The sequence below is a fragment of the Sturnira hondurensis genome, unplaced genomic scaffold, assembly GCF_014824575.4.
Source record: "Sturnira hondurensis isolate 20B ecotype Veracruz unplaced genomic scaffold, ASM1482457v3 Scaffold0001020, whole genome shotgun sequence".
NCBI classification, from domain to species: domain Eukaryota; kingdom Metazoa; phylum Chordata; class Mammalia; order Chiroptera; family Phyllostomidae; genus Sturnira; species Sturnira hondurensis.
In genome coordinates this window covers 1,177,276-1,188,601 of record NW_028073651.1, presented here as the reverse complement: position 1 = coordinate 1,188,601, position 11,326 = coordinate 1,177,276, and positions in this window count along the sequence as shown.

Sequence of the window (11,326 nt, the reverse complement as noted above, 5' to 3'; positions counted from 1 at the left end):
TAGACCCAGCACAAACAGCCACCGGCCTTGGTTTGCAGCTCAGACTTTCTTGGGCACCTCCAAGCCCAGCAAAGCAGCAGCCAACAACAGATTGCTTTGTAGCTTATGCCGGGTGACACCCTGTAGAACACAGGCTGACCTTGGCCTGCACCTCCCAGGAGGCCCAAAGCCTTCTCACCCAGTGGACAGCCATAGACCGTGTCGGAGTACCATCACTCAACCACCTCCACAAGCAACATATTTGAGGGGCAGACTCAGTGGGCACCAGAACCCTGCTGAAGTAAGTCTTGCTGTGTGGAGTGGGCCCCTGCACAGCTGGTCCTCCACGGTGATTGGAGGTTGGTGCTCAGTAGTCACTTGCAACTGGCTGGCCTGGGTAAATCCCTCCCATTGACCTGCCAATAGTAATCAAAGCTCGACTACAACAGGAGGGTGTATTCAGCCTACACAAAAGGTACACCTTGAGTACCAGCTTGGGTGATAGGTGAGGCTGTGTCACTGGACCCTAGAGGACACTTAATACATTAGGACACTCTACCAAGCCAGGGAGTCATAGCAGCTCTACCTGATACACAGAAGCAAACACAGGGAGGCTGCCAAAATGAGGAGATGAATAAACATGGCCCAAATGAAAGAACAGAACAAAACTTCAGAAAAAGAGCTAAACAAAATGGAAACAAGCAATCTGCTAGATGCAGAGTTCGAAATACTGGTTCACTAAGGATGCTCAGTGAACTCAGTGATAACTTCGACGTGGTCATGGAAACCATAAAGAAGGATATACTAACTGAAATGAAGAACAATATACAGGGAATCAACAGTAGAGTGGGTGAAACCAAGATTCAGATCAGCGATTTAGAATATAAGGAAGCAAAAAACACCCAATCAGAACAACAAGAAAACTGCAGTTATGGTGGAGTAAATTCCACATTTTTATTTTGGCCAATGAGGAAAAAGAGGCTCTTAGGCAACCAGGAATATGAGCAAGGGTAAAATTGTTGTTGCTGTTGATTTAAGAATGGCTCCCCATGGGGCTTAGTCAGGTGTACATCTCACAGTTAAGGAGGAAAAATTCTCTGGACGACGTCCAATCCACAGGCTGTCGTGATCCCAGTCTATTATTTCTGCTGTGCCTGTTTCCTCCTCATTTATTACAACATTTACATAATAAAAAAGAAACAAACACAATAATCCAACAGCAAATATTTGGCTCATAGTACATGACTAAAAGTTATGTTAATAATGGTAAAAAAAGTGTTTTGAATTTCTTTTTTAAGTATATTTTATCGATTATGCTATTATAGTTGCCCCATTTTTTTCTCCTCTTTATCCCCCTCAGCCTTGCATCATCCCTCCCACCAGCATTACCCACCCTGTTCATGTCCATTTGTCATACATATAAGTTCTTTGGCTTCTCCATTTCCCATACTATTCTTTATTGCCCCCTGTTTATTTTGTACCTACCTGTAGGGAACCGATCAGCATGACCATGGCAAATGTAGCCTAGTATTGATCTGGAAAACTGACCAATGCACGGAGGCACACAGGAGCCAGTGGGCAGATCGGTTTTCCCATGGGGAATCAGGCCTGCATTGTGCCTAGGAGGCTAAGAGATTTGCTTTTGCTAAAATTCCCTCACCGTGAGTTAAGACTGCAGATGTTTAATGTATATCTCTGAAGCAACTCCCTAAAGTCTGTGCTAAGATGTCCCAAAGATAGAATGCAACCATTTTTATTGTTCCCTTGCATTTACAACATTTTTTTCTTTATTATCTATAAAAAGTGATCACTTAAAGTAAACCTAAGGATACTGAATGAGAACCTTCTTTGATGTAATATGACTGGAAAGCAATAAAAGCCTGTCCAGGCAGGGATTGGAGAGCTCTCTCTCAGAGAGTGGCCATCCGTCCCTTTTTCCCCACAGGACTCGGTAGTCTGTGTGAATTTGTGTACTGCATCCACGACACACAGACTCCAGAGGGCTGGAGTCTGCATCACCTACCAATTATGCTTCTTATTTCCTGTACCCTTTCCCCCATTCTTCCCCTTCTCCCTCCCTGCTGATAACCCTCCATGTGATCTCCATTTCTGTGATTCTCTTCCTGTCCTAGTTGTTTGCTTAGTCTGTTTTTCTTTTGGTTTTTTAGATTCAGTTGTGGACGATTGTGAGTTTGTTGTCATTTTACTGTTCATACTTTAAAATATATATATTTTACTGATGTCCCATTTCCCCCCCTTTATTCCCTTCCATCATGCACACCCCCTCCCACCCACATTCCCCCCCTTTAGTTCATGTTCTTGGGTCATACATGTAAGTTCCTTGACTTCTATATTTCCTGTATGATTCTTAATCTCCTCCTGTCTATTTTCTACCTACCATCTATGCTACTTATTCTCTGTACCTTTCCTCCTTCTCCCCTCCAACTCCCCTGCTGATAACCCTCCACGTGATCTCCATTTCTGTGATTCTATTCCTGTTCTAGCTGTCCTCTTAGTTTGTTTTTTGTTTTAGGTGTGGTTGTTAACAACTGTGAGTCTGTTGTCATTTTACTGTTTATATCTTTATCTTCTATTTCTTAAATAAGTTCCTTTAATAGTTCATGTAATAAGGACTTGGTGTCAATGAACTCCTTTAACTTGACCTTGTCTGGGAAGCACTTTATCTGCTCTTCCATTCTAAACACCCCACAGGTGTTTTCAGTCAGAGGTTTGGGGCTTTATGTCCCCACACTGAAACTCTAGGTTGTGCAGTTTGTCTCGCTCCCCAGTTGTTCCTCCCGGTTTATCTGCATGTGAATGTGGGACCAGTCGGTCAGGCAGCTGCAGCTTTACCCACTTGGTCCGCAGCCTTGCTGGTCACCCTCTCTGCTCCAGCTGCCCATCTCTGCCCCTCCTACCAGTCTGGATAGATGTTTCTTCTTTAACCCCTTGGTTGTTGGACTTCCACACAGTTCAGTTTTCTGGCAGTTTGGGTTGTTTTCTGTTTTTAAATTTGTTGTCATCCTTCTTGTGGTTGTGGGGGGAAGCAAAGCATATCTACTTACTGTGTTTTGAATTTCTTTGAATAAATACCTAGAAATGGGATGGCTGAGTCATGAAATAATTCTAGTTTTAGCTTTTTGAGGAATCTCCATACTGTTTCCACAGTGGCTGCACCAATTTGCAGTCCCACCAACAGCTCACGAGGGTCCCTTTTCTCTGCATCCTCACCAACACTTGTCATTTGGTGATTTATTGATGAAATCCAAGACATTAATTCATAGAAATTATCTGCACCCCTGTGTTCATTGCAAAATTATTTACCATAGCCAAAACATGAAGCAACCTATGTGCCCATCAATAGACAAGTGGATAAAGAAAATGTGCTGCATGCAATGGAACATTACTTAGACATAAAACAGAATGAAATCTTCCCATTTGCGACAACATGGATGGGCCTAGAGGGTATTATGCCAAATATAATAAGTCAGTCAGAGGACAGACACCATACAATTTCACTTATATGTGAAATTGAAAGAACAAAAGAACAAAAATAAACAAACAAGAAAAATGGAAACAGACTCATAGACACAGAGAACAAACTGATGGCTGCCAGACGGGTTTGGGGCCTATGGGAATGTTACCTGACATACCAGAACCTGGCCCCAACCAGGTCTCCCTCAGTCCCACCTGTAGTGAGTGGGTTCTTGACTTCATGCAGAAAAGACTTTATAACCTGAATCCAGATGACTAGGAGGGTACATTGATTAAAGCTAGGGACAGTGAAACAAGGAAGGGCTGAAGGTAGAAGAAGCAACAGGAGAACCTGGGCAGGGCTCTGATTGATCTCCCAGAAATGTTATAGGAAAGGAGTGAGCCAAGGAGGAGCTGCTGTGAGCTCACTGGGGAGTCAGAGAAAGAGGGGGCTTTGGAGACAGAGTCAGAAGGAAGCCTGGGATGAGATGCTGCTGCCCACTGCTCCCCTGGTTGCAAGTCTCATGAGGACCCTTGAGTTTAATAAGAAATAAAAAGTTCTTGCCTGGGAAGGGGCATGGGTGTGCTCCAGAGCAAGCACCCGGTCTTTGTCTTGAGAGTTTTGATCTTTTTTCTTTGGGTGAGATTCACTCAGGGCCAGGTTCTGTCAGGTAACATTCCCACAGTCATACACTTTACACAGTGTCCCCCTGATGTTTCCAGCACTGACCTGGCATCATGCCGAGTACTTACAATATTAGTGACTATACTTTCTGTGATGTACTCTGCACCCCCCATGACAATTTTGTTTCTGACAATGTGTGCTTCGGAATTTCTTCACACGTTCCACCTGGTCCCCAAAACCGCCTCTGGCAGCCATCAGTGCATTCTCTGTGTCTATGAGTCTGTTTCCATTTTTGTTTATTTGGTTATTTTGTTCTTTAGATTCCACATGTAAGTGAAATCACATGGCATTTGGCTTTCTCTGTTTGACTTATTTCATTTGACATAATACCCTCTCGGGGCCATCCATGTTGTTGCAAATGGGAAGATTTCGTTCTGTTTTACGTCTGGAACAAGTAATGTTCTACTGCATACACCACATTTTCTTTATCCACTTGTCTATTGATGAACACGTAGGTTGCCTCCACATTCTGGCTATTGTAAATGATGCTGCAGTGAACACAGGGGTGCAGACATTTTTTATTAGTGTTTTTTATTTCATCAATAAATTAAGGAATGTCGAGTGTTGGTGAGGATCCCAAGAAAAGCGACCCTTTGTGCATTGTTGGTGGGATTGCAAATTGGTGCAGCCACTGTGGAAAACAGTATGGAAGTTTCTCAGAAAAATTAGAAAGAGAACTACTATATGATACTGCAATTCCACTTCTGGGTATGTATCAGAAAAAAATGAAATTAGTATCTTGAAAGATATGTGCACACGGTGTTCACTACGGTATTATTTACAATAGCCAAGACATGTCGATTGTTGGGTGAATGGGTAAAGATGTGGTCTATATCTCTCTAGAAAAATATTCTTCACCTAGAAAAAGAAGGAAATCCTGCCATTTGTGACAATATTCATGGGCCTTTGGGTTGTTTATAAGTTAAATAAGTCAGCTAGAGAACAACAAATACTATATAATATCCCCCGTAGAATAAAGGGGAAAAAATTGGACCCATAGATCAGAGAACAAATTCATGACTGCCTGAAGCCACACGGAGGGGGTGGGAAAGTTTAGGAGCAACCCAGGGTGGGATCTAGTCACCTGTGTTCAGGTGTCTTGGGATTGTGCACCTGTGGATGGTGAAGGGTGCTGGCAGGACTCGGGAGAAGGAGGTACACTGTTCTGAGGGCAGTGGGTGTTTCCTGGACAGGAGCTCAGAGCAGCAGGCTCAGGCACCGCCAGGCTCTCAAGGGACCTGGGTATTACCAGACAGGGACAAGGTCTGGCCTGCAGCATGTGGGTTCTGACTCATGAAGGAAAGATGTCACAATAGAAGTCCAGGCAATTTTGAAAATAAGTTTATTAATGCTGGAGACAGAGAAACAAGGAAGGCCTCAGCATAAAGGAGGCAACAGGAGAGCCTAGGCGTGGCTTTGAATCTCTACAGATGTTATAAGAAAGAAATAAGCCAAGCTGGGGTTTGGCAGCTCTCTAGAAAGTCAGCAAAAAGGGCACAAGTGAATTTACAATTTTGTGTTGGGTCGCATGGAGCCCATAGGCCATGGCTTGGACACCCCTACAAGGAGGTACTGGAATAGCCTTAAAATATTATCTCACACCAACTGGTACTGAAATGGGGTGTTGAGCTAGAGGTCCCAAAAGACACCCCAGAGAACTCCCCCACAAACCTGGCTTGGGGAATGGGAAAGCTTACCATGCCTGTGCAAGGGGGAGGGGTGGGGAGAAAATGTAGACAACTGTTCTTGAACAACAATAAAATAAATTTTAAAAAAATGAAGAAGAAGAAGAAGCGGGAAGCTCCGCAAGAGGCAGGAGGCTCCAGGAGACATAAGAAGTTCAAGGTGGGTATTTAAAGGAAGAGCAGGCAGCTTTTTCCTCTCTTGGCCCTGAGGGTTGAACGGGTTCATTTTATTTTTAAATTTTTGTTCAAATACAGTTTTCTGCCTTTTATCCCCATTCCAGCCCACCCCCCAACCATCCCCACCTCCCTCCCGTTTCCACCTGTCCTTGGTTTTGTCCATGTGTCCTTTATGCCTGTTCCTGTAAACCCTTCCTTTTCCCCCCTGAAATTCCCTCCCCTCTGTCACTGTCAGCCTGTTCTCTGTTTCAGTGTCTTTGGTTATATTTTGCTTGTTTGTTATGTTGATTAGGTTCCTGTTAGAGGTGAGATTATATGGTACTTGTTTTTCACCTCCTGGCTTATTTTGCTTAGCATAATGCTTTTCAGTTCCATCCATGCTGTCGCAAAGGGTAGGAGCTCCTTCTTTCTTTCTGCTGCATAAATGAAAGGGTGCATTTTAGATTAAGAGCTGGAGAACTCGGGCAGCAGGGATGATGACAGCAGCTGGATTATGACTCAGCAGCTGGATTATGACTCGGCGGCTGGGAATTGCCTAGCCAAACACTGATTACTAGGGGAATCTGGGAATGCGGAACAGATACCAGGGGAATGTTAAGCCACGGACTTCTGTTTTCTGTTTTTGCTTTTTTTTTTCCTGAAAGATGGTACCTCTGACTGGTGTATTCTGAAACTGGCTTGATTTGTCAAAAGGGAGGCAGGAGTGTGGTGTGGGGGTGACTTCTCTCCCGAGCCCCACCCCCCGCCCCCAGTGCCATGGACAAAAGTGAATAATGGCTGAGACATGCTGAGATCTGTTTAGGGAGGAGGAGTGGGCTAGTGGCCAGTTTCTCCAGGGAGAAAAAGGACCGGAGGGCCTTCTTCAATAGCTTTTTATTGGGTTGTAATACACAGGAATACAGGGTGGCAAGGATCAAATAGTAGATAACATTTCAAAGATATGTGAGGGCTTCAGAGTCCAAGTCAGTGTCTGTCAGGAAGAGAGTTTTCATTCTTATTTGTGCTTTATGATGTATATGGAAGTTGTTTTCTTGTGATTGCATTCCAGAACAGCAAATAGTAGGTTTCACAGGCCTTTCTCCCAAGAAACTTTGGGAGACATACTCATTTCCTCTCCAACCCTTATCAAATGAATGAAAGCACTCTTAGCAGAGCAGATTTCACAAGTTTATCAGCAAGTCTTTGTGATGCCAGATTTTTCCCCAGGACACACTCTAGCAAGGCAAGGACCTGCACCTCTCCCCAACAGGTATTCAGGCTTAAGGGGATTAGAGCCAGGAAGCACTTCTCCCAGAGAACATGGGGACTCGGGCTTTGACAAAGCCAGGGGGTGAGAGTCCATTGCTCTTTGTTGCAGACCCCCCACCCCACCCCGCCCAGTCCTTCCATGAAGGCCTCCCAAGTGATCGAGTCTGGCTTAGGTTGTCCCCCCGCTGTGAGGGGTTTTACCCGTCATTGACTTCCGACCAAGCTTTGGGGGCAGGGAGAGGAAACTGAGGCAGCGTTTGCTACCAGAGAAAAGCTTTGTCTCCTGCGGCTGGCACTCCAAAGGTCGTCCCTCGCCCTTAGCCACAAGGGATACAGATACAATTCCTAAAACCATGCAGAGCGGTCTACATCTTCCTCATTTTTGTTTGTTAAATCAATTGAAGCTGTTAGGCCTGTGAAACCTACTGTTTGCTGTTCCGCAATGCAATCACAAGAAAAACAACTTCCATATACATCAGAAAGTACAAATAAGAATGAAAACAAGGAGGCATCTGAGGGGCTGTCATAACCAAAATACCTAAATTCAGTCAGTTGAAAAATGATAAAATGCATGAGAAAAACAAAAGTAACAGGTCTGGTTACATTTCAGTTTGGGGGAGAATTAGTACAGACTTCAGAAAGTTACTTTAAAGATATGCAGCAAGGGCTAGTATCTGAACTCAGGGTGAGACAGTTTAGTAAGAGTAAGTTAGAAAGCACCATTAAAACCAATAAACAACCAGTGGGTCCAATGACCCGCATTCTCAGACCAAGTCCATCAAACCAATGATTGGAGTTCAGCATGGAGGGTCTGAAAAACCTGCTTGGTTAAGCGTTAAAAGTTCTGAAGCATCAATTTAGTTTCTTTAAATTGGTAGAAAAAGTCTCTCTTAAATGATGTTGAATATCACTCCAGGGGTGTTGGTTGGAATTCTGCACAGCTTGGAGAAATCTGAATCAGGAGAGTCTAATGGGTGGAGGTGTGTTGTCATTGGGAAGCCTTTTCTGTGATACGGCTTCACCCTCATTGCCTGTAGTTCTAAAGGTCATTCTGAAAAGCCAACAGCATACCCTCTTCTCCAAGTTGAGTTAAAATCTGGGGGTAAAATGGCTTAGAATTCTGTCTGAAAATGTTTTACAATTGGAATACAAAGCAACTCATTGTAATTTAGAAAATTATAGGTAAACATGGCCAATAAAATCACATTTTTGGGGGGAGTAAGGGCTCATGACTCCCCCTATTTTTGTTTGTTAAAAAGATTTTTTAAAGTATGATCATACTGCAAGACACGGCGCTTAGAAAACCAGTTTCAATACTATCAGCCCCGCCCGCTCTCTGAAATCTTACCTGTTGCTAGGAATCAGAGCAGCGCGCGCCAAGTACTGTGGTGGTGTCCTACTTGCAAGCATGCCCGGTCTAGCGCGCATCCAGCGCGAGCGCCACCCGCCTTCTAAATCTCTTTGTTTCACGGGGTGGCTGCTGCTGTCGTTACCTGCGCGCATTCACTGCTGCTGTTGGCGCGCCAAAGTCGGCTCACGGGGCGCAGACGCCGCTTCCTCGCTCTCATGTCTGAGATCCGCCTGTTCTCAGGGTCGTGCACACCGGTCGCGCAGTGAGGACCCCGGCGAGTCAGGCGGGCCCCGGCCCTCCAGCAATCCCGGTTGTCTGGATGCCTGATTTGAGGAGCTAGCCCTCCACCCCGGCCTGCCCAACGCAGGCTGTGCCCAGCCCTGCCTCTTGGGGGGCGGGGGTGGGGGTGGGGGAGAGGAGGGACTGCTTCGGGTGCGTGCGCTTTTTCAATCGAAGAAATTATTTTCTGAGTTTCGTTTGGGTTCACTTACATAGCTGAGAGGGCTCGGAGCGCTGGATACCCGCTTACCTGTCCATCCCCAAGATTAATGTTAGATGGACCGTCCTGGGTATTATTGCCTCCACCAACTGCGAGAACAAATGTCGGAGACTTTCAGGGTTTCAAAGATGTTACTTTATTGGCCAAGTTTAACCTGCGCAGGGGCGAACTCTCAAAGTGTCCTGAGATCACGGTGCCCGCAAGGACTGCAAAGGAGAGTTGCACCTACTGCTTACAGCCAAGTCCTTATATAGAGGCAAGCAAGCAAGCATTGCACAGAAGCAGATGTGGCGGTTAGCTGTTGGCTCACAGAGCCCGCGCGTGGGAACAGGGTGGGGTCTGACTCAACTGAAAGGAAAGATTTGAAACTAAACAGATGGCAATCAACTTACAGGATGTTTTTTAGGGACGCAGGCTCCTTGGGGCTGAGACTATTTTTCTTGTTCCCAACAGGTATTATGAAGGGGAGTGCAGGGGAAATTAGATGCCCCTGACCCCTCTGGGGGTGAATTTCCGTCCACTTAGGTGTGCAACCCTGGTGGGGTGGCTCAAGGCCTCTGGCTTGAAGGCGCCAGATGTGGGAGCGACTTTTGTAAGTCCCCAGGACCGCCAGGGATGAGAATTGTGTGTCTATTACCTTCTTATAGGGCCTGTCCGTTTCTGTGGCGTGGTTCTAGGCCTCTGGCTTGAAGGAGGTCCATTCTGATCCCTGTTCCAAGTGCCAGATATGGGGGTGACTTCTCTCTCTCTGGGGGGGGGGNTGGGGGTGACTTCTCTCTCTCTCCCCCCCCGCCCCCCCCCCCCGCCCCCCGTGTCACGGACAGAGAGTGAATAATGACCAAGTCATGAGGTGATCTGCTTGGGGAGGAGGAGTGGGCTAGTGGCCAGTTTCTCCGGGGAGAAAATGGCCCCGAGCGCCTTCTTCAATAGCTTTTTATTGGGTTGTAATACACAGGAATACAGGGTGGCAAGGATCAAACAGTAGATAACATTTCAAAGATATGTGAGGGCTTCAGAGTCCAAGTCAGTGTCTGTCAGGAAGAGAGTTGCAGAAACTTTGGGAGACATACTCATTTCCTCTCCGACCCTTATCAGATGAATGAAAGCACTCCTAGCAGAGCAGATTTCACAGGTTTATCAGCAAGTCTTTGGATGCCAGATTTTTCCCCAGGACACACTCTAGCAAGGCAAGGACCTGCACCTCTCCCCAACAGGTATTCAGGCTTAAGGGGATTAGAGCCAGGAAGCACTTCTCCCAGAGAACATGGGGACTCAGGCTTTGACAAAGCCAGGGGACGAGGGTCCATTGCTCTTTGTTGCAGACCCCCCCCCAAGTCCTTCCATGAAGACCTCCCAAGTGATCGAGTCTGGCTTAAGTTGCCCCCCCGCCCATGAGGAGTCTTACCTGTCATTGACTTCCAACCAAGCTTTGGGGGCAGAGAGAGAAAACTGAGGCAGCATTTGCTACCAGAGACAAGCTTTGTCTCCTGTGGCCGGCACTCCAAAGGTCGTCCCTTGCCCTTAGCCACAAGGGGTACAGATACAGTTCCTAAATCCAGGCAGAGAGGTCTACAACAGTGTGGGGGAGGAGGGCTGTTTTAAAGGGAATGGGACTTAATGGCAGGATTCCACCATAAAAACCTTTTAAAAAATAAAATTTTTTAAAAACAAAGGGAGGGTGTTAAAAAGTTCTCCACATGCAAAAGAGTAGAGTCTACTCTGGTGAGGCAACTGATGGTCTGCTGTGCGTCATCCCAGTTTAGTCAACCTGGGTTCACATCCTCCTCACTTTCCATCGTCCTGGCTCCATGGTGGAAGGTCAGCAATCTCCTTGAGCTGGGATGCCTGAAGGTCTGGGTCTGTGGTTTTTGAAGTTATTTGCTAAGATTCCTATAGAAACATGCTGTTTCTCTCAAGCTGCATGTTGGTCAGAGTCAGCACTTACAGAAACGACGTAAAAGAATGGTGGGGCGGGTTACAATTTCCCACTGTCACAAGTAGAAAAACTTCACTGGAAATGTCAGCGTTCTGAATGGGACACCTGATCTGTGACACACTTTTTCAGTGTAGCCCTTAACCTCACTGAGCCTCAGTTTGCCCAACTATAAGTTGACATGGGGTAGGAGAAACATCCTCACAGAGCTGTTCTAACTAGAGATCACAGATTTTCAGAAGGCCAAAAGGAAGATTCTAACCATTTGGGTGGTACAGTTATAAGGGTGACAAAG